Raw genomic sequence first — 24,125 nt, forward strand, 5'->3', positions numbered from 1 at the left:
TGCATGCATATATGTCACATAGATGATCCGACGCATGCAAGGCAATCAAGAGTGGGGTTGCAAACCCCAAGTGGTTAGATACAGATGACTGGCGCCGACTGAGGGAGGAGGCTACAGATTCTCCAGGATGTTGGAGTCAGCAGTGTGGCGGGGAGGGCACGACTTGAGGCCGGAGTGGTACATCATCTTGGGAGTGGCGGCCACAGGACATATTTGGAGGACTTTGTAAGTTTTTTTTTGTTTTGCTTGTTTATTTTTTTGAAATATTCTTTGTACTGACAATCATGTTTCTAACAGTTAGCATTTTGTTTTCTTTGCAGCACTCCATTACAAATCGCGATCCGACTGGCCTTGAGACTCGATATGTAGAGAAGCACGGTCTCAATGCATTGATCGACCGATTATATAGATGCGGTGGCCCTGTAAGTCACTCATCTTTCTTGTCCGTAGTTACCATGAGATATTTGAATGCATTATTGTATGCTGGACTGATGTGTTGTTTCTTTTTCTGCAGAGTCCGTTCAATGCTCCTTTGCGGCGGGACGAGCTTTCGGGGGATGAGGATGCGTAGCTCGCCCTTGGATCCCTGGAGCTCACACACTTTTATTTTTGAGTCGCCTGATCTATATAGACATGTTCTATGTATTAGTGATATCCTGTCATGATTGTACCAATCGCTTTTTATGCGATCATGTATTTATTTCATGTATTAGTTTTATGATTCCAGTATATATTATTTTTGTTTGCAAGCGCATTGTACACAGTAGTGCAGAAACTATTTTGTATGACTCTCATAAAGCACACAGTGCTATATGTGGCAGGGCAACTTGCTGCCCTACCATTTCTTTTTTCCATGTTACCATCGCTATTAGTGTCGCAAACTTTACTGCTCACGTCGCTATTGGCGTCGCTATGCACATCGCAAACCATCGCTATGAGTGTCGGTATTGGCGTCGCTATCAGCGTCGCATTTTGATGCAGATAGCGATGCCAATACCGATGCTGATAGCGACGCCAATACCGATGCTCATAGCGACGGTTTGCGACGCTGATAGTGACGCCAATACCAACGCTCATAGCGACGGTTTGCGACGTGCATAGCGACGTCAATAGCGATGCTGATAGCGACGCTAATACCGACATTTCTATGGTGTCGTTAATAGCGACGCTTTTTGCAACGACGGGGGCAAATTTTGTTATTTGTATTTTTGTCACTTTAAACGTCGGTATAAGGCCTATATCTTGTAGTGACGAGAAGAGCAAAAGAGGCTATCCACTGATTGTGAAAGCTTTGGCCAAAGCATGCGGCGGTGGATGGGTCAGCCTAGGGTGTTGCCTTATGCCTTGTGGGTTGATTGCACTACTCACAGTGTAACTGCAGGTTATATGCTAGCTAAGTTGATGCATGGGCAGAAGCCAATCATGCCTATAGAGACTTGCACACTTACTTAGAGTGCTTTACCATGGTAGCAAGAAGAGATGACTAGAGAAGATCTTTTAGCTCTTCATATTTGTCAATTGGAGAGAAGATCTAAAGATATTGAGATAGCAGTTCAAAAGCTCAAAGAGGCCAGAATTTGCAACAAAGACCGCTTTGATAGTAGACACAAATAAAGAGATTGAAGAGGGAGATTGGGTGTTGATCTATGATAGCAGTCTAGACAATCAGTATAGTGTTATCCACAAGGTTTCGAGACGATGATTTGGGCCTTATTTGTTGCAGCATGTCCATGACAATGCTACATATTCCTTAGCAGAGCTTGGTGGTACGGCCTTGCAAATTTTGATTGCAGGAAAAAGAATCAAATTATTCAAGAGAAGAGATGATGCAACTTATGTAGTTGAAGAATTGGAAAATGAGATTTATGATGGACTTGAGCCAGGAGATAATGAAGATGAAAATGTGGACATTGCAGATGCTTTTATAGGAGATGAAGAGATTGCATTGATCGTCCAGCTTGGCGGTGATGAGGATGGGTAGATGTGGCCCATCCGGAGGATGTGCAGGTTTGGAGGGGGTAGATGTTGTGACGTTGTGCATCCACCACTACAAATCTGAGGGCGGAGTTTTTGCCAAGAATTTGTTCACGTTAGTCAATGTCATTAGGAATTTATTTTCTGTCATGTATGTCTCTTTGTTTGCATTTGCATGACGCATGAGCACATGTAGTCAGGCTAGGCATATTTTCTTCAATGCATTCATAATTTTTGTGTGGAGCATCGTTTGATTGATTGCATCACATGGATCCATCATTGCATATTTTCCCAAATCATGAGTGGATGAGTATGAAGTTCTTTTTCAAAGCATATTTCTACTAGAATACTTTGCAAAAATAAAACCAAGTACATATGGAAATCCCAGGCTTTGAGGATCCAAGGAAGGAGGTAGCTTGAGCCGAACTTTTGATCTTGAGCTGATTACATTTGAAAATGTTATGGAAGGAGCAGAGGTTGGTTTTTAATGGATATACCAAAGGTGAAGCAAGTATTATACGTGTGAGTGCCAATAAATGAAGGGCTACAAATATCTTCATTTGAGGATCACAAAACTTGTTAGTGTCTTTTAGAAGACTATCAATTAGAGGGGTCATACCTTTGGCAATGGCATACCACTAGACTACTTCGAAGGGTCATTAGTGAACCTTTTAGAGGGAGGCTGAGTATATATTTAGGCAAAGGATTAATTACGAAGGGGAACATTGGCAAATTTAAAGAGGCATAAGAGAAGATCAACATCACCATGGCAGTCATCAAGAGGGAAAACAAGAGTGATGATTCCAGGATGAAGTAATGAGTTGAGAGAAGCTTCATGTGTATGACCAAATTATGGGGTGTCTTATTAGATCTCTTCTATACACAAGATCTTAAGAAAGCTAGTGTGAAAGATAGTACACACGGTTGCTTGTGATCAAATTCGGAGTACGAATAAAGGGAGGAGTCAAGAGAAACATGATAATTGCCATGCCAAACATCATTACTATCATTGTTGGTGGTGATTATTCCAAAGTGGCCTATAGGATTTCATTTAACGCGGGCAAATGACAACTATCAAAGTTGACGTTTTGACATTCTGAGTAGAAGCGGACATCATTGATTACATCCAACTCAACAGATGTAGAAAGTTGAAGGCATTATGGGCTAGGATGACAGGAAAAGCGGCAGCATTACAAAAAAAAACTTGGAAGACGACATGATTAATGAAAGCATTTTTTTGAAGCTTTTGTGTAAAAACCACGATAATTTGAGGTGGCGCTGGTTATAAAAAGGCAGACGGGTGACGAAGGAGAGATAAGGGAAGGTGACGACGAAGTTGAAGATGGCAAAAGGTGACGACAAAGCTGAAGACGAAGGGAAGGTGATGACCGAGCTGAAGATGGCAGAAGGTGGCGACGAAGCTGAAGACGAAGGGAAGGTGATGATGAAGCAGAAGACGGCGGGCAGGTGATGACAAAGGGGAAGATGACGGGCAGAGGAAGACACGGCCATCATGGTTTCCTCTAGGACGGAAGACGACAAGCGTGCCCTGAATTTGAAGGATTGATATGAGACACCATTTACTTCTCCTTATGATGGCGCAACATCGTAGAAGCGCCCATACAGGGAATCAACCTGTGTCAAATAAAAGGTGCCCGGTTGCAAATTATTTTGGTCGCAATAGGCTTGAAGCCTTTTGCTCCATAGCAAGTTTCCATGTTCAAACTCTTTCGTAGCAATAATAATGAAGAAACTTTTTTTTGTTTGAGATGTCAAGGGCCGATGCAATGTTTGATAGCAAAAAGAGTCCTTCATTCTCTGAACCGAATCAAGAAGAGAGTTGAAGACAGCCCACTTCCATATGAAAACATGAGACATCGTTTTCCATCTGAATTGCCTTCTGAAGCTTGACAGCATGTTTGCAATGGGTCTCGGTGACAATGTCAGCTGTATCTCTAAAGATGATGACCTGAAGTAATGTTGAGAGGCATGCTAAGTGGAAGAGGCGTTTCTCAACCTTTGAACCTTAAAGTACCATATCAACATTGTCAAATACACTTTCAAATCACTTCTCTTTTCATGCATATCCATGATATATAAAGATCTCATGTGACCAAACTTGGAAATTCTCTTGTGAATGGATTCATTGAACTTCTTCTATTCTATCCCTTGTGTGTAGCAATCAAGAAATCTATGTATGAGAATATATTGAGAAGATTGAAATCTTTGTATTCCCACTTCTCCTTATCATGCCGACACATGAAATCGTTTGAATGAGGATCCTAACCATTCTTTCACTCCATGTATTTATCTTAACTTGAGTACTCTTCTTAATATTTTTGCTCCCATCTTACTAAGCGTCCCTACGGCGAGTGACTTCCACGAACACTCGTGCGAACCCCGTGCAAGAACAATCAAAATAAAGACTCAGATTGGTCAACATGTCACCCATACCATGTAGCGCTTCATTAAAAAAGGGAATGGTATAATGTGAGGGGAAAGGGAAAATTTAATTGAATGCTCATTTTACAAATTAATTAACAAGGAGCGGACTTTTATTAGGTGATAAACCTTAATAAGAAAATGGTGATTCATTTTATCCAATAAAAAAGCTTATTAAGTTTTAAGTGCTTGTTAACGTCCCCGGACTACGTCTTGACTCAAGGTCTCTAAATGAAAATTTATTGTTTAAAAATTAATGTGTATATAGCACTTTTTGTTAGTGCATACACTTGTGACGACCGGTTTATTTTATTATAAATTGAAATAGTGTGTTTAGCACAAGAAGCGCGTGCTACGTGAAGGGTTGGTTTATTTCAATTAATGAAAATGTGTGTTCAATGCAAATGTGTGTGAAAATGTGGTCAACTAGCTCCTTTTAGTAATTAATTACGATGTTTGGTGTAAAAAAAAGAAAATAAGAAGAGGAATGTGGTACCTAGATTGGGTGTGAATATAAATGAATCTAAATGTGCACTCAACAATTGGCATGATGGGAAAAACCCTAACCACAATAGAATCCAAAAAGCAATCCAACTAGCTGGAAAATGGATATCATTTAAAAAAAAAAAACCAAAACACCATGTCTAAAAATTTTCAATGTATTTGGGTGTTTTTGTTTTAGTTTTTTTAAAAATAAAAAAGTTAAATCAAGAAGATGTGTATTAATGGATTGTAACAATTGGAACCATGTTGTGTTGGATTGTGTTTTGGTTTTCTTTGCTTTAAGGTTTGTATTTATTTTTGTATCCCTTTTTATGTTGTTTTGGTATGGTTGTGTTTGATTTTTATTTTTCATTCATTTCAAGCAACACAATGTTGGCTAGAAATTAAACATGGAAATCCACTTTATTTTTACAATTTTCAGTAATTTTTTGACTATTTTGCTAATTCTTAAAAGATTTTTTCAAGAATCTAGTCATTTGAGGAGTTAGTTTCTATTCAAATAAATATTTTTTTATTTTTTTGAAAGATTTCAGCTCATGTCAATGTGCCATAATTATAGAATGAATTTGTTGGTATTTTTGTACTTTTTTATTTTTTTAACTTTTTATAACTTTGAAAGATTTATATTAAAATTTTTAATGAAATTTGGAAGTTTTATGTAGTTGTTTTATGCTTTTTGATTTTGATTTAAAAAAATTTAGTTGATGAAAAATTATCATTAAAAAAGATTTTGTTTTTTATTTTTTATTTTTCTCATTTAATTTGATTTCAATGGTTTTTGAAAATAATTTAATGTTTTTAGGGTTTTTTCAAAAGTGAAAAATGACATGAATAGGGTGCATTGATTGTGTTATGACTATGTGTGAACAGTAACTCCATGGCATGAACGAAATGGGATGCTCGTCCTCGCGCGTTAATTGGGCTTATAAACATACAAATGCATGTTCCTGCATTCGAACACCAGCAATTTACGAGCAAGACCACCTTGTGTATGAGAAGGGGACTTGTAGAAGTCTAGTCACACAAGTATGAAGCCTCGAAGCGCGATCAACAGCACAAGAGATCCAGCATGTGGGACATTCATGGGGTGGAGGGGGCGTTTGTGTGAAGGGTAATAAGAAGGGTGGTAGGGTAAAAGGAATGGGGGGGATTAATGATTGGGGAGGTAATTAATGGTGGGGTGGTTAAAAATGAATAGGGAAAAGTAATCAATATGGGGGGTAAAGGAGATATGGGATGGGAGGGGAATGAATGGATGAGCGAGGGGGATGGGTAGGGGGATAGGGGAAGGGTTGGGTAGGGGGTAGAGGAGGGAAGGGTGGATTAGGGTGGCAGGGTGGGTAGGGAGACTAGGGTGGGTAGGGGGTAGGGGAGGGGAGGGGAGGTAGGATGAGGCGGCGATACAAGCATGGGGTAGTAGGGAAGAGATGGCAGGCGGCCGCAAGGCAGGTGGCGGGGGGTGGCAGGAGGCCTTGGCTAGAGGTCGAGGTGAGGGGCACTTGGTAGGTAGGGAAGGGAAGGAAAAGAGGGAGAAGGTGAGGGTGGAGGTAGGAGGAGGCGAGAAGGAGGGAGGGAGGGAGGGAGGAGGTAGTGATGGCTGGAGGAGCATGCATGGGGAGAAGAGAGAGAGAGGGAGAGGGAGAGGGAGAGAGGAGGGGAGGGACGGGGAGGTGGTTGGGAAGGTGGGAATTTTATTATATTTTTTGTTTTTTAAAATGATTATTTAGTATTTTGGTAAAAAATAGAGATATAAAGCATGCCCCTCATCCTGCGCACGAATGTGGGTGGAGTGTAAAGAATGGGATTAGAGGGTCTTACACATCACTACAACAAAAACGCTCCATAGACGCGCTTGTAGACGCAATATTTGAATTGTGTTAAAAAATGTCGGGCGCGTTTATTACCGCGTCTACTGCTGCGTCTAAAATTTCGCGTCTAAAAGCGCGCTATATACGCGCTACGTAAATATATAATCATATTTATAAAAAAGTGGATATATTCATATTGTGCGTCTATACATGCGTGTATCTGCATGTCTAAAAAAGCGTTTACTCTGCAAGTTTTTGATGATAATAGACGCGCATTTATCGTGCAATTTAGACGCGCTGATAGACGTGCAAAACAGAGGTGTGAAAAAAAAACCAGAGAGCATGTGGCTTTGGTTTTTTTCCCTCCATCAACATCAAATTGTATGCTTAGGGAAAACAGAGAAAGATTATTTTGAAGATTTTTGTACTGAAAACAAAACAATGTATGTAGAACACGAAATTTCATATATATAGATGAAACATTTTTACATGATGAGTTCTAGTGCTTGTGACCTCAAGCGTGGTCATGGTCCCAAGCACTAGTTGAAAGTAATATATATCAAAAATGAAAACTACAAGCCAAGGGGAGGCATGCATGCATGGGGCTCCTCTACATCTCCTCAAAAGAGGCATCATCATCGCTACCACCACCGCTGCCTGTGCCGCTGCCGCTGCCGCCACCGCCACTGCCGCCACCACCACTGCTACTGCTAGTCCCCCCTTTGCTATCTTCAACTGCATCAAGGTTCGCCTACACAAAGGATTAAGGTATATAAATACCATTACAAACAATAAATTAGAGTTACCTATACTTTTCATGTAAAAAATAAAGCATACCTCTTCTGGTTGTGGAATCCTCATGGCACGATTATATTGCTCCTTCGTGATGAGTCCCTCTTCGTAGAAATGCTGCCAAGTGGATGCCTGGTTATGACCTCGATGGTAGCCTACCTCTCTAGGAGTAGGCATCCTACCAACTATATGATACTACAAAACAATTTGAACATACAACGTATTAGAACACACTACATAATGAAGTGAAATAAATTACAAAATTTAATTTAAAAAAAGAAATCAAATAATACTTACAACTCAGCCTCCCATGACTCCCTGCCACCCAATCCATAATGCGACGATCCCATGGTTGCTATCTGGATACGTCGTGCCTCTGCATGCTAGCGACTTGTCATTTTCTTTGCTGCTCTCTTCTTGGCCTCTTTCCACTCCCTGCGGTGGCAATTGGGTGGTTGGCCATATCTAGGGCGCCCCTGCTCTTGTCTCCACAGTGACTCCTTGGCACGCGTCATAAGGTGAGACCTCTTTTTATGAAGCGCGTCTCTTACCTTTGACCGTCCCCAATCATGCTATAGAGAAAGCAAACAAGATTGAGAGACAGAGAAGAAGAACTCACCTTCTTTGCTTGTTCCAACGAGTGGCGGCTAGGTTGCAAGCTCAGTGTCCTCCTTCTCTCTTCCCTTGGTAAGTTGCTTGAATCTTCTTCTCTTCCTTGCTGTTTGGCTCTTGTTCTTTACTCTTTGACTCTTCCTTCCTCCTATCCTCTTTTTACTCTTATTTCCTTCCCTCATTGTCTTCATGAAGTGATAGATAGACATGATTAGTGATGTCAAGCTCGAACTGCAGAAAACGCACAAAAAACGCAGAAAAGCACTGGTTTGAAAAGAAAGCCACAACTTTTTTTAAATTTTTTAAATATTTGCATAGCGCGTCTGTAAGTGCGTGTATATGCGCAGATAATACATATTACATGCGCTGACAGACGCGCAGTAACAATTAAACTGATTAGATGCTAGCTTTTGGTTGTTTTTGGATCAACATCCCACTTGCAATTGCATGCAAGTATCAATAGGTGGATAAAGCACAAATGGTTTTTAGCTAGAGAGAGATAATGCAATGAAGGTGTATACGAAAGAGATAGAGAAAGGCATATTATCCATCAATTAATCAAATATATATACATGAAGTGACTTGATATAGTAATTAGAGTATCATCATTTTTAGGATGCTCCATTGATTTCTGCAAGTTCCCATAACCTTGAAGTAGATAGCCAACCACACTGTCCATGGAAGGAAAACTTGACCTCATCAAATTAACCAAGTTAATTTACTTATACATTTCATAGATAAGAGATTTGTAGTTGGCTTGTTGGTATTGCAAAGTATCCTTACAGCGATCTATTTTAGTCACCAACAAGTGGACACACTGGCTAAATATGATGAAAAAAGGACATGTGCACATTGGCTACATGTGGTCCACCTTATCTAAAATTATATGTGAGCTATAAGTGCACCTTGACATGATTGGAATAGCTTGCACATGCACAAGCCAACTGATTTACATCAATCTACTCATGCTATGAATTGACATGCGTGTCTTGCTTTTGCTTTGATTGTATTGATTGTGATGTATATTCCTCGAGAATAATGAGAATCAAGGGACTACCCTAAAAAGTGAGGGTACTCCCTTGAATCACCGATTAAGCTTTGATCTACAAGTTTATGCATGGCTAGGTTAAGTGCACAACAAATGAGACATGTGAGTGTATTGATCAGTTCTCTCTCTCTCTCTCTCTCTCTCTCTCTATATATATATATATATATATATATATATATATATATATATATATATATATATATATATATATTGCACATGCACAAGTCAATTTATTTGCATCATTCTACTCACGCTATGAGTTGGCATGCATGTCTTGCTTTTGCTTTGATTGTATTGATTGTGCTGCATATTTGTTGAGACTAATGAGAGTCAAGGGACTACCCTAAAAAGTTAGAATACTCTCTTAAATCACCAAGTAACCTTTGATCTATAAGTTTATGCATGGCTAGGTTAAGTGCACAACAGATGCGACATGTGCATGTATCGATCACTTCTCTCTCTTTCTTTCTCTCTCTCTCTCTCTCTCTCTCTCTCTCTCTCTCTCTCTCTCTCTCTCTCTCTCTCTCTCTCTCTCTCTCTCTCTCTCTGTGTGCCTCTCCCTCCCTCCCTCCCTCTCTCTCTCTCTCTCTCTCTCTCTCTCTCTCTCTCTCTCTCTCTCTCTCTCTCTCTCTCTCTCTCTCTCTCTCTCTCTCTCTCTCTCTCTCTCTCTCTCTCTCTCTCTCTTGCACATGCATAAGTCAACCTTTGATCTATAAGTTAGGCATGGCTAGGTTAAGTGCACAATAGATGCAACGTGTGCATGTATCAATCACTTCTCTGATAATTATGTTGTATATACATCCAATCATGCCCTATCCAATCACATTTGTATAGGGCATGATTGGATGTATATAGGGCATGAAATCACATATATATAATTAGCTTTGAATGATTGGATGTATATTTTTAATACTCAAAAAGAAGTAAAGTTGGTAATGTATATCATGTCCTATACATGTATGCCCTATACATGTATATCATGTCGTATATACATGTATATCATGTCCTTATGATCCAGGTGTAATTATGTCATATATACATCCAATCATGCCCTATCCAATCACATTTGTATAGGGCATGATTGGATGTATATAGGGCATGAAATCACATATACATAATTAGCTTTGAATGATTGGATGTATATTTGTAATACTCAGAAAGAAGTAAAGTTGGTAATGTATTCAAACAAATACTAGCTGTTAAGAGGTTTGGTCATATTTAGGGACTTTATGAGAACTGAAAAATATGTGCGTTTATTTTCGCATCTATAGGCACATTTATAAACGCGGATATATAGACATGTTCTGTATACTAGCGTAAATAGAGCACTAATACACGCGCTTATAAACGCGCCCGCTTTTTCGTGTGTACAGTGCGCATCTATAGGGCCTTTCTCTTGTAGTGCATGGTTAACACGGGGTTAGCGCATGCGAATACCCAGTTACATTGATGGGGTATTTAAGGTGTACAAGGACCTGATTAGGGTACCATTTTGATAAATACAAATCTGTCTCCTCACCTTCACCTTCAACTCCCATGGCTTCCCCTCTCTCTCCCCTATTTCTCTCTCTTTCTCTCTCTTTTCTTGTCTTTCTCTCTCTTCTCCTAGTATTTCTCTCTCCTCTGCTCTCTTCTTCTCTCTCTTCTGTAGTCTTCTTCCTTCTCTCTGTCTTTTACAGTCTTTTCACTCGCCCTTGATACCACAGAATCATTCATGCAATGCCATGTGGCTGGAGATGTCCGTCCTGAAAAAGCAAAAATAATGTCCAGACATTATCGACCATCCCGGATGCATAAGTATAGCATACAAATTATACTTCAGCTTACTCTCCTGAATGTCTTTGGTATTTCCTCCCTTGCTCATAAAAGGTCTCACGTCAAGTGAGGACTCATAGTCAATTTTCCTATCGATTTTACTCAACAAGATTGAAGATGCTTTGAAACTCTTGAGATGGACTGCAAGAACTTGTGGAGCCTTTTCAAAAGTCAGCTATTTTGTTCTGCTAGATGTATTTTTACAGTGGGAACATGAGACCTTGTTTTCTTCTTCCAAAGCCTCCACTACTGTAAAATTATGCAGTGCCTCAAGAACAGTGTTGCAAGACTCGACCTCTAAGATTAGGCCCAAAAAAATCTTCGAATGAATCAAAGCTCTGAGAGCACGCTTTGTATTGTACTTGGCTCCTTAGTCGACCAATAGTCTAACACAAAGCTCTTTGGGCTTGTGTTAGCCATAGAACTAACAGGCATGCAACATTTCTGCAAGACTTCCATGAGAAAGAAGAAATATTCATGTGCATCCTGTTGCTCCCCTAAAACAAAGGAATTTGAAATGTAGCTCAAATTATTGGCCAAATAGGAAGGTGAAGCAGTGCTACCAGAAGAAGAAAAAATATCTTTGATATGATCTTCCAAGGCACACATTGCACATTCGCAGAAATACAAGTTAGCAAAAATACAGTTCTTTGGGATCCCATGGCATTCATTAGGGCATGGTGTTTGTCATGTTAAGAATCGTGTAGTGGGGGGATTTGCTTGAGCTGCTGCACCAAACACACACTGTATACACAAGAGGAAGCTCACTCAAGAACATAAAAAGAGAGATGGAGGCCCATCTACCCATGCAGACCCATCTAGCCAGGCGGTCCATCATCAATATCCACACATGTTGAGCTTGCCATCTCAACACTCCCCCTCAAGCTCAATTCTATATCTACAACTCCAAGTAAGCTTCGAAACTTTCGAAGCTTTTTTGCACCCAATGCCTTTGTGAAAATGTCAGCTATGTGATCCTGTGTGTTGACATATATCAAGTCAATCTCTTGTGTAAGTACCTTCTCTCTCACAAAGTGGTAGTGCACCTCAATGTGTTTTGTCCTAGCATGGAACATTGGATTCCTAGCTAGCTGTATGCTGCTCATGTTGTCACAATGAATGACAACTGGACCATCTCCTTGCACGTCCAAATCACCTAATAACTTTTGCAGCCATACCACCTCACATGCTACCATAGCAGCACCTCTATACTCAACCTCTGTACTCGATAAAGCAACTATAGGTTGCTTTTTACTGCTCCATGTAACTACTATACTACCAAGGGAAAACATGAGTCCACTTGTAGATCTTTTGTCTGACATGCTACCAGCCCAATTTGCATCCGTGTATCCAAAGACCTATACATCCTTACCTGCCTCATAAAAAAGTCCATAATGTAAAGTGGACTTCACATACCTCAATATATGTCTAATTGCATCCAAATGAGGCTTTCTAGGCATCTGCATAAACTAACTGAAAAGGCCAACATCATAGCTCAAGTATGGCCTTGTGATAGTCATGTAAATCAAACTCCCTACTATCCTTTTGAACATAGTAGGGTCTTCTGTCTCATCCCCAATATCAGCATTCAACTTCCCATTTTGCTCCAACGATACTGAAAGAGGCTTACATGCTGTCATACCGTACTTGGATAACATATCCAAGCCATACTGCCTTTGGGATAGCCATAAACCATCACCACATCTGATCACCTCAATACCAAGAAAGTATCTCAGCTCACCTAAATCTTTCATCTCAAACTTCTTCTTCAAAAAGTCCTTAACTTCAGAAATCCTAGTGTCACTGTTACCTGTAATAATCAAATCATCCACATAGATGACTATGATGACCAAACCTGCATCTCCCTTTCTCACATAAAGTGAGTGATTAACATCACAAATACAAAATCCAATATTGACAAGATACTCTCCAATCTTGTCAGACCATGCTCTAGGTGCTTGCTTCAGCCCATAGAGTTCCTTCTTTAACTTGCACACATATGTGGGATGCTCTAAATCCTCATAACCTGCTGGTTGCTCCATATACACCTTCTTGCAATTCATCATGCAAGAAGGCATTCTTAACATCCATTTACTGCAAACTCCAACCTTTTCCTACTGCCAAGGCAATCACACACCTAACAGTTGCCATCCTAGTAACTGGACTGAATGTCTCTCATAATCTATACCATATGTTTGAGCATAGCCTTTTGCAACCAGCCTAGCCTTATACCTGTTAACTGAACCATTTGCATTATGCTTGACTTTGTAAACCCACTTACAGCCAATAACTTTCTTACCATTAGGTAAGGGTACTAAATCCCAAGTCTTATTGGCTTCTAATGCAGCCATCTCCTCATCCATTGATGCATCCCAATAAGCATGACCAACAGCATCCTCAAAACAAGTGGGCTCAATATCCTCAACTAGTTTAACCATATAAGCATAATGGTGAGCTACGTAACCTTCAAAACCAAATCTTTTAATAGGGTATCTGACCCTGCTAGATCTGCATACCACCGAATCACTCAATGGAGCCTTTACATTACTATGAGCTCTCTGTACACCTGGCATCCTAACTGAAGGAATGCCAAGTTCATCATCCAAACTCTTCGAACCAGTAGAATCTCCATCAAATCCCAAATGATTGGTAGATCCATCATTACCATCCAGCATTCTCTTCTTTCCTTTGTCCTTCCCTGCAACACTTATAGATCCAGATGAAGGTGTGGGGCTACTCCTTAGTCTCCCAAACCAAGGGCTCATTGTAGGTGGATCAAGAAAACATGTCCTTTCAGGAGACCCTTTAGTCTGTACATATGTCACATATAAGGGTTGATGCAGTACACTTTTCAGCTTATGCAACCCCATGTGTTATTGACATCATTCAAGCACAGACCGAGCTTAATCATATGATGCTTATGGCAGACTCGATGCAAGAGCTAGTGGTACTAACCATTTTAGCTTTACTAGTGGATGGCAACCCAATGCATGGAAAGGATAACCACTTTCCATTTGACCCCAGTGGTAGTGCAGAGACCCACGCTTGCATGGATGACCTGTATGCTAGTGATGCTTACCATGCCGGTTATCTATTTGATCCTGGGGGTTGAAAAAAGCTCTATCTACATCAGCACTCCCCCGGTGCAGTCCCCTCACCTTGAGGTGGCAACCTTGGCTGAAGGACAACTCAATTTGGGCCTGCTTTGTAGTAGACATGGCAAGTTATGATCAGTTTTCCACTTCGTGCCTGTTCGGGACAACATGTTGTCCAGTGTTGTCGAGCCCTTCTTGTTTGGAATTGGTGCCTATCCTTGTACTGAGTTACCTTCTTCCCTCATGCTCACACTGCGTACATGCTCATAGGCCACCGTTCCACAAGATTTCACCCCCTCCCCCCACCTAGCCACACCAATACGTCCTCTTTTTGTTTTTGAGGGCAAAAACCTTCCGCGTCGGGATGGAATGTAAAGAATGGGATTAGAGGGTCTTACACGGGTTAACGCGGGGTTAGTACATGCGAATACTTGGTTACATGGATGGGGTATTTAAGGTGTACAAGGACTTGATTAGGGTGCCATTTTGATAAATACAAATCTCTCTCCTCACCTTCACCTTCAACTCCCATGGTTTCCCCTCTCTCTCTCCCCTCTTTCTCTCTCTTTTCCTGTATTTCTCTCTCTTCTCCTAGTCTTTCTCTCTCTTCTGCTCTCGTCTTCTCTCTCTTCTGCAGTCTTCTTCCTTCTCTCTCTCTCTTTTAGGTCCCCTTCATTACATGGAGGGTTTAAAAATTTTGTGTTGATAGGAATATCTAGGGTGGATGAGAACGCGGGTGATTGAATGCCACACAACGAAAGCTGAGCATGCGTATTGAGGCAAAACCAATCATTTACACGACACACAGGATGCAAAAATTCAAAAATGGAACAAAAATTTTTATTCAGAGAGATTCGGGCATCATATGAAGATGCCGTAAAAAGCAAAAATGGGCAAGACGATGGGAGGAATGGTATTAATAATATGTCTAGCACGTTTGTTAGCAAATAGGAGGTTCATGTGGAAAAAAATAAAAAATCAACCATGAAAAATCACAAAATATTTAATTTTGGAAAATCTATGAGTGGAAACGAAATGCAAAAAGAAGAAAAATGTTCTAGATGAGGTGACAAATAATGTATCATGTCAAAATGTAGTTCTAAAGAGAATAGAATCCGTTCCCATGGCAAAAATGGTAAAAATACACATGGAAATTTGAACAAAAATTATTTCCCAACAATCCATAAGTCAGACAAGAAGCAATAAAAATAAAATATTTTCAAGAAATGATGGATGATAGGGCTGTCAATTTAGGATGCAATTTTGGGGCAAAAAAGACACATTCACATGAAAAAAGAGCAAAAAAGTATAAGAAAACACAATTAAAAAAGTATTAAAAAAATCAAATGGTTGGAACAAGGGGGAGAAAAAAGGAAACATGTTTGGGGGGACAAATAGCTCAAGGATATGTAAACATATTATCATTCTAATGCAAAAAGAGCATGTTCACATCCTGAAAAAAAAATCGCATAAAAATAAACCCACCAATACACAAAAATAAATAACAGCAAATTCATGCATCAAAAAGAGGGACTGTGAAAAGAAAAAGCGTCTGGGAAAAGAGAAAGATTAGGGCTATCATATCAAATTGCAGTTTTGACACAAGAAAAGCGCATTCCCATGGAAACACATCCTGAGCGCATAAAATTCTTCAAAAATTAATAGCTCATGAACCGTTGCTTGGAATTGTGAGGACTATAAAAAATAAAAGTTGGATGTTTGAAGGGACAAATAGGGCTATAGGATCAAATTGTAATATTGGTGAACATAGAGTGTATTCACATGGAGGATCAACAAAATGATAAAACCACCAAAAGGGTTAGAGATGAATGCAAAAATGGGATAAAATAGGGCAGGTGGATGAGGAAGGGACCTCAACAGGGCAAAAAGAAAATAGGGTATCGTGTAAGGATCGATTAACAAGATACTAAATGTATGCAACCAAGACGTGTAGGGATGTGTCCCCATACGTAAGAGGTGAATAGATCATGTTAACTAATCAACAGAGGCCTAACATTTGACCATGACCCAGACCTATACGTCCCCACAATTAATAGATATCATACACATAAATGAATGTAAAAGGTATGGTTAGAAACACTTGGCCCATTCAATTGGTTGATGTAGATCGTTGTTGAAACATGTTGGGGAGTCGAAGTCACCCACGGGAGGTACTGAAGCTCGCCACAGTAGCACGCTTTAGACATGGTGGGAACCATGCAGTAGCACCTAGGGAGGTAGCACCATTGATGAAGAGCTAGTTAAGTTGTCGATGGTGAAATATTCATCATTCAATCTCAATAGTCACTTGTGTGGGAATAATAGATCAGTCGCTTGCCCCATAGCTTACATCACTCAAATATAATGATTGACACCCATATGTTGCACACGGTTTAGAAATCGACAAGAGGAATGGTTAGAAGGAGTATGCCAACGTTCACATTTGATGGTGCATCAGTGTGTCCCAACCTATCTAGCATAGGTGAAAAAAGGACGGCTAGGAAATCTTGTAGTGTAGTATGCCAAACAAAATGAGGTGTGTTGTAGTGATGATGCTGAAGGACCATCCCTTGTGTACATAGGGAAACGATAACATATCTGATTCCAATTTTCATAATGTCCCTCAAAGCTCACCTCTCAGTAATTGATTTAAGAGAATTCTAGTCACACTTAGTCCCCCCCCTCTGTCTCATGCTCTGTTGATACATACAGGAGGGAAATCTGCTCTTAAATACCATTGATATAATCCTCATTGTCACTTGTGCGAATGTTGTATACCTTGTGCACAATGGATGATGCAGTAGTGCATCTCGCGATGTGGCGACACATGGTGTTATAGTGCACATGAGAAAATTGTGCTTTGTGCATTGAGAGGCCCACCACGTGGCTTGCCATACTCCATTAATACATCTCACCTCTCATATGAATATAAAGGGCAAGGATTGGTCACTCACCTCCTCATTTGTCTTATGCTCATTTGATAAATACAGAGGACAGCCCATACTCACATCCCCATTCAGTTAGGATGAAAGCTTGCATCGCTCAAAGAATTGTCAATGATGATTTCTTGTTGCTAACGTTAGGGTATTGAGAATGAGGCATACCGAGGGAGGTAGCCAACAAGTCTGATACTTAGATTGCATAATTGAAATGTTGTTTGCTATAGGAGTTAGATGCACTAAGGAAGTTGTAGAATAAAGCACACTAAGGGAGGCAACTTTGAAACTACATCTTAGAAGTTTGACTAATGATTGAGCTATCTTGGACGACCGGGTGTTATCACCTCTTTTCCCACAGCAAGCTTCCTATCTAAGGATGTGTGCCACTTTTTCTTGAAATGAGGCTTGTTATGACAGTGAATTTCTCTCTATTTTTCTATGATATTTTTTGTATTATTATTATTTAAAAGAGGAGAATGATAAGAACACCATGTATCAAAAACATCCTCACTACCTCTACTAGATTAGGTAGGAAGGGAACAAAGGAAAGGGTAGAAGGTGGGTGTGAGAGGCTAGAAGAACAAGGCCTCCTCATCATGATAAGCAGGAGGGCTATCAAGAGCAATAGGCAAAACCTTACCGATCAACGCACAAGGGATGAAGGGACTATCAACCATGATTGTCAAGATCCCCAAGGAGGGTAATAATTTTTTATGCAATAGCCATTAATCACAAAGGGATCATCAAAAGCATCGATGACATGCGCTTGGATAGAGGCATTAGGGTTAACATCAAGTACCTTATAGGGACCCATCCAACACTGTTGAAGCTTGTCTAGAAACTTGGCAAAACATGAATCATAAGCAAGGACTATTCACCTTCCTTAAACATGAATCATCATCTCCCAAGCACTCTTTGATAACGACACACAAAGAGGGTTACTTCACTTCAATATGGAAGATAGCCTCTATGCCATATACCAACTAGAAAGGGTTTTGTCGTCCTGTAGCAGCCTTATAGGCGGTTTTGTATGCCCATAGAGCCTCTATAAGTCAATCATCCCAATCATGGCGATGTGCAACAATCGTCCTTGTCAAAATCTAACAGAGGATGCAATTGGTAAGTTTGACTTGGTCATTAGCTCTGTGGTAGTAAGGAGTGAACTTATGATGGAAAATCTTGTACATCTTTGTCAATTCTTCCATAATCTTATTGAGGAAGTGAGTACCTCTATCACTTACTAGCTCTAGGGGATTGCTAAAATAGGTGATGATATTCTTGTACAGGAATAGGGCCATGCTCTTGCCATTATTCCACTTGAGAGCTTTGTCTTCACACCACTTTGTCACATAGTCTGTACAAACTTCTCAAATGGCTTTAGGGGAAGGATGGGCTGCAATGTCATGGCACTAGATTTGGTAGGCTCTTCCATCTATTGACAAGTATCACAATGTTTGCAGTAGTCATAGCCATCCTTGTGGAGGGTCGACCACCAATATCCTGCAATGAGTAAGGCCTTTCTGGTTATTGTTCCTCATGCAAAGTGTCCTTTAGAGGGCTCATTGTGGCAGGATTCTAGCACTACTCCAATCTCATCTTCTGCCACACATCTATGCAATACTTCATCCTTGCCTCTTCTTGTACAGAGAACCACCTAACATGGTGTAGGGGGATCATTCCAACAAAAGGTTCTTTTTCTCATGGATCGAGATGTTAGGAGGATACTATTGAGTAACCAAGAGATTTGCTATGTCTACATACCATGAGATTACAATTTTGACTAGAAAGAGGGAAGCATTAGGGAGGTCTAGGTCATCATGCTCCTCTTCTACAATTTGAGGGACACATGACTGATGATCAGCCACAAAACATGGGAGTCAGAAGGCTTGGTAACCACTTTAAAGTCAAACTCTTGGAATAGAAGGAGTCATCCCATCATTCTTCACTTCACATCTGCCTTGTTCATCAAGAAGGATAGGACCTCATGATTCACATAGAATTTGAAATGCATCGATAGTAAGTAGTACCAGAATTTCTCTAATGCAAACACCATTGCCAAGCACTCAAGCTCTATCATTGTACAGTTCCATTCTCGATCAGTTACCTTTTGTATTGCATAATAGATAGGTTGATCTAACTTTGAGGATTGTTTTTGGCATAAGACTGCTCCTAACCCTTCTACAGATGCATCAGTATGCACATGGAATTCCTTCATCCAATCAGGAGGTTGCAAGATGCGTGCTTCAATCAGACACTGCTTCAAAGTGTTGAAAGCCTTGTCACACTCATCTATCCAGATAAACTCCACATCTTTCCTCAAGATCTTATGGAAGGGGTTGCCTTTGTCTCACAAAAGTGTGCAATGAACTATTTGTAATAGCCCACATGGCCAAGGAATCCCCTCAATTGTTTGAGGTTAGTTGGTGCTCTCAAGGTTGTAATCTTCTTGATCTTAGTAGGATTTGTTGCTATCCATTCTGTAGAGACAATGTGGCCCACAAGAACTTCTGAAGAGACACCAAAGACGCATTTGTTGAGGATGAGAGAGATCCCATACTCGCGACATCTGTCAAAGCACTACTTCAACTATCCCAATGCTCACAAATTAGGCTATAGACATACAAGTCATATAGGTACACCTCAATGAAATCATGCAAATGATTTTGAAATAAAACCATCACGACTCATTGGAAAGGTAGCAAGAGTGTTATAGAGCCCAAACAACTTCACTCTATAAGCATAAGTCCCCCATCCTATTGTGAAGGTTGTTTTGGATTGATCTTCTTCTGCAATTTGGACTTTGTTATATGCATTGAATCCATCCAAGAGGGAATAGAGCTCATGTCCATCCATTGTGTCCAATAGTTGGTCTAGGAAAGCAATAGGGAAATGTGCCTTCTTAGTCTTGGAGTTTAGCTTTCAAAAGTCCACATATATTTGCAGCTTTCCATTCTTCTTGGGCACTACCAAGATGGGAAACACACATTCACTATTGGCTACTCAATAGATAAACTCAATTTCAAGGAGATTCAATAATTCAGCTTTCACTAGCGTAGAGTAATTTGGATTCATGTGTCTTTGTCTTTGTCTCACAGGCTTGACATCATGCTCCAGTTCGATGTGATGTTGGCACAATGTGGGTTCAATCCCCTTTAAATATTTGTAGGACCATGCAAACATGTCCAAGTTCTCTTTCAAATGGTCATGCAAGACCAATAGCTCCTCTTCTCAAAGACTGATATTCACCTTCAAGTGATGTTCAATACCATCAATGTCTATGAATGGTATTTGCTTTTCACCTTCCACTTTGTAGATGATGGTCCCACACAGATTGCTTTTGTTTAGAGATCGGGCTCCTTCAAGGGAGTGGCCTCCTCTTCTAATGCTCTAGTGGAACCAACTTCCTCTCTCAATGAGGGTTGGGTTGACTCCTTGGGATCCTGAAATGGAATCATTGCTATTTCGAGTTTGTTGTTGCCCTATCTATGTAGAATACATAATAGAATAGATAGCGCCTCATGGAAAAAATACCTAATCTTACAAAAAAAACTCATAGAAACTCAAAGATAATCACATAGAGACATAAGAACATAGATTTCAATACTCATAATCAAAGAATGAGAAATAGAGCACAAAAAGAACACCCTTAGAATAGTACAAGAACACAATGAATGATGGTACTAACTATAAGATTTGATATATAATAATGAAAATCCATCACACACAAGTTGTGAACATCAAAGAAGAGACCAAAAATGAGAATGACATCTATTTGCCTCATTAGATCATGTTTTTACAACTACCTGCAAACTACACTTCATGAGGCATCCACTTCATGAGGCATTCACTTCATAAGGCATTTTAAGAATACTTCATAAAGCAAATAGTAAATACTAAGGCTCTAAACCATGCTAAGAGCAAACACAATGTGAAACCACCATGGCTAACACCTAACACAATCGGATGGATGGTTGGCACAACCATGACTCGAACCCTTGCATGAATCATGGTGTCAAATGCCTTATTAAAACAAACTAACATATCTAGTGAGAAACATTATGCCTTACTCATAGCCTTGCACCATGAAGTAAGCCACAAAGAGAAATGATAAGTAGAGCCTCTTTTTGTAGGATACTTAAAGCCCTCTAATATGGTTGCATAATCCCCTCAAAAGATATTCACAAAACATAAAGGCATACATAGTAAGTATGATGGAAAAAAGAAACAAAATTTGACAGTGGAACAAAAGAGTGTCTCATGAGCTATGAGGCTCATGAGCATCATGAGAATTAGTAATAGACTGCTTTTGTGCATGTTGCTCATGTGATACAATAGGTAAAACATTTATGTCATGGATCTTATCTGCCATAAGCTCCCTGATTGGCATCTGTATCCCATGAAGCTTTTCTTTCAACATAAAATTCTCTTGAGTCAATGCTTCCATATTTTCAAAACAAAGGACTACTCCAACACTACATAAGGCTGAAAAAGAGTAAGAAAATCATAAACTACTCTATGAGGCAAAACTCCAATGCCTGCTCTATGAAGCAAAACTCCACTATTGCCTGCTCTACGAAGCAACACTACAGAAAGTTGAACCAAATTAATTGCAACTATGGATTTATCCTAAACTTTTCAAGGTAAGTCATCATAATCTAGTTGTACCAACCTCCTTAGTCTAAACCAATTTATTGCTAACTTATTTATTTTACCTTGCAAAGTAGCCAATACAAAAGTTCCTTTATCCACATCTTTGACAACCTCATAAGGACCAGTATACCACAATATCAACTTCCCTATATGCTTTTTGAGCTTTGAATTATATACCATGACGAGATCTCCCTCCTTAAATATCTTCTTCTTAATGTATTGGTTTACCCATGCCTATCCTCTTGACTTAATCAATTGAGAACGGGACTCCACATCCAAATAGACTTTCTAAACATCATCTTCAAACACTTTAATTGACTTACTAATAGTGTGTTCATATTTCAGCACTACACTAATAATAAGTTGTTGACTTACTCTATCAAAATTCATCTCTATTTCTAATGAAGGTCTTTTCTACTCTTTTAGAGACTCCATATCAGTTCCCTTACTCCCCTTAGGTTTACCATTTCTTTCTACAACATGAAGTCGATGTCCCTTGTTGTATAAGGTCACTAGTTTGCTCTATGGGATCACTGCTTTGCTACATAGGGTTACTGTGTTGTTGCATGGGATTATTGCGCTGCTGCATGGGGTTACTATTTACTAACAATGATAAACCTACTGCTTGGAGTATTAACCATGTTGTCGGTAGTAGTAGTAACCTTTTTTTTTGATGCAATAACCTTGTTTATTGCTGCAGTAACCCTATCTCTTGCAGCAAGGTTAGAATCACCTTCATCAAGACTGTAGCTTCCTATAACATGAATGACATCTATTTTACCCATTCAAGACAAACAAATACTACTACCAACAATAAAATATCACCAACATAAGTATAATGAGATATTTTGAAAGTTTGAGAACTATTTATCTCATAAAACTGACAAATAACCATAATGTCAATAGAATTCCGCACTACTATAGAATGAGGCACAACATCAACTTTAGTGACTCACATAAAATGGATTCCAACTATGTGCTGAACCTGTGAATGCTTCTGTGGCTTATCGTAATCAACTTGAATTAGTATTTGGAGCCTAAATCCATTAATTGCAAGTTTAACAATATCTCCTTACATTACATCGCCCTAATGAAAGTATCTACAACTACTGACAGGTAATTAGCTATAGTTCTATAGTGCAACCATTTCAATGAAATATGCCAAGATTTAGAAGTCATCATATACAATGACATCCATAATGTATCATAGAGAATGAAGATGTAGAATCATAGTAGAATATGTAAAATAGTGCTCCAATTGCAAATAATAATTGCATTGACTTGAAATGATAGCAATGACGCTCTAGCATTTTCATCATAATAAATGTATGGTAATATACTACCCAATTTGGATCTTGAATAAGACATTGCACCTCTTTAAAAGAAATGTAAAATAATCCACAATAACTTGTAACTATTGATTTTCAAGTACTTGGAACCAATAAGAATCATGTGGTTGTCGTATTTGCTATTTTTGAGGTTTCTGTAACACTTCTGAGTGTTTTTTAGCTTGCTGTAGTACATTTTGCTATTGTAGGAAGTGCAAGAATTGAGCTTGTTGTTTTAGGTACTATAGAAATTCAACTTGCTGTTGCATGAAGTTTGGTTGATGCTGCATGAAGTTTGGTTGTTGCTGCATGAAGTTTGATTACTACTGCTGCATGAAGTCAAGATGTTCTTGTAGGAATTGAGAATTTAGCACTAGGAATTGCTGAAATTTAGATTCTTGCAAATCATTCTAAAGCTTTGTTGATACAAAAAACTGTAACATATACTTTCTACAAGCATTCACCTCATATAACATCATTATTTTCATTGTTAGAAACCAATCATCAATCATTCCTCCTGTAATATAAACTACATAGATATCCATTGTAGGTACTTCCATGCTTCTAGACATTGCAAATCTAGTGATAGACTGATCACAGTCCTCAAAGACTTCAAAAATAGTAGTTTGAATTGAAACATCAATAACATGATCATTCAATGCATTAGGGACAAAAATGTTTCAAAAACAGAACTTGTAAGAAAATGATTAAGTTACTAATTAGTTGAGGTTTTAAAAGAATGAACCATCCAAATTTGGCCATTCAGACATGATTAATAAGAGAATATATTATTCATTTAAGACATTGGTCATTAAATGCCTAAGGACATTAACTCATGTTAAGGATCCGTTTTTTGCCATTATTTTTTCTTTTTGAATATTCTACTATTACGTTTCCCACCAAAATCACGCTTCTTTTTTCGTCTGCATTCTCCTCTTCACTTTGTTTCTTAGTTCTTAAAGTAGATTTTACTCTATCGTAAAATTTCTCACCAAAATCATGTCCAGTTCTTACCACCAACAGTCTTCATTGGTCTCCCTTCGTCTCCTTTCACAAAATCTTGAGAAGGTGATCAACAATCAAAAGAGTCTCTACATAGAGGACCAACACCACTTACT

The sequence above is a fragment of the Lygodium microphyllum genome, chromosome 7, assembly GCF_053477565.2.
Source record: "Lygodium microphyllum isolate KBCC chromosome 7, Lygodium_microphyllum_v1.1.10, whole genome shotgun sequence".
Lineage (NCBI taxonomy): Eukaryota > Viridiplantae > Streptophyta > Polypodiopsida > Schizaeales > Lygodiaceae > Lygodium > Lygodium microphyllum.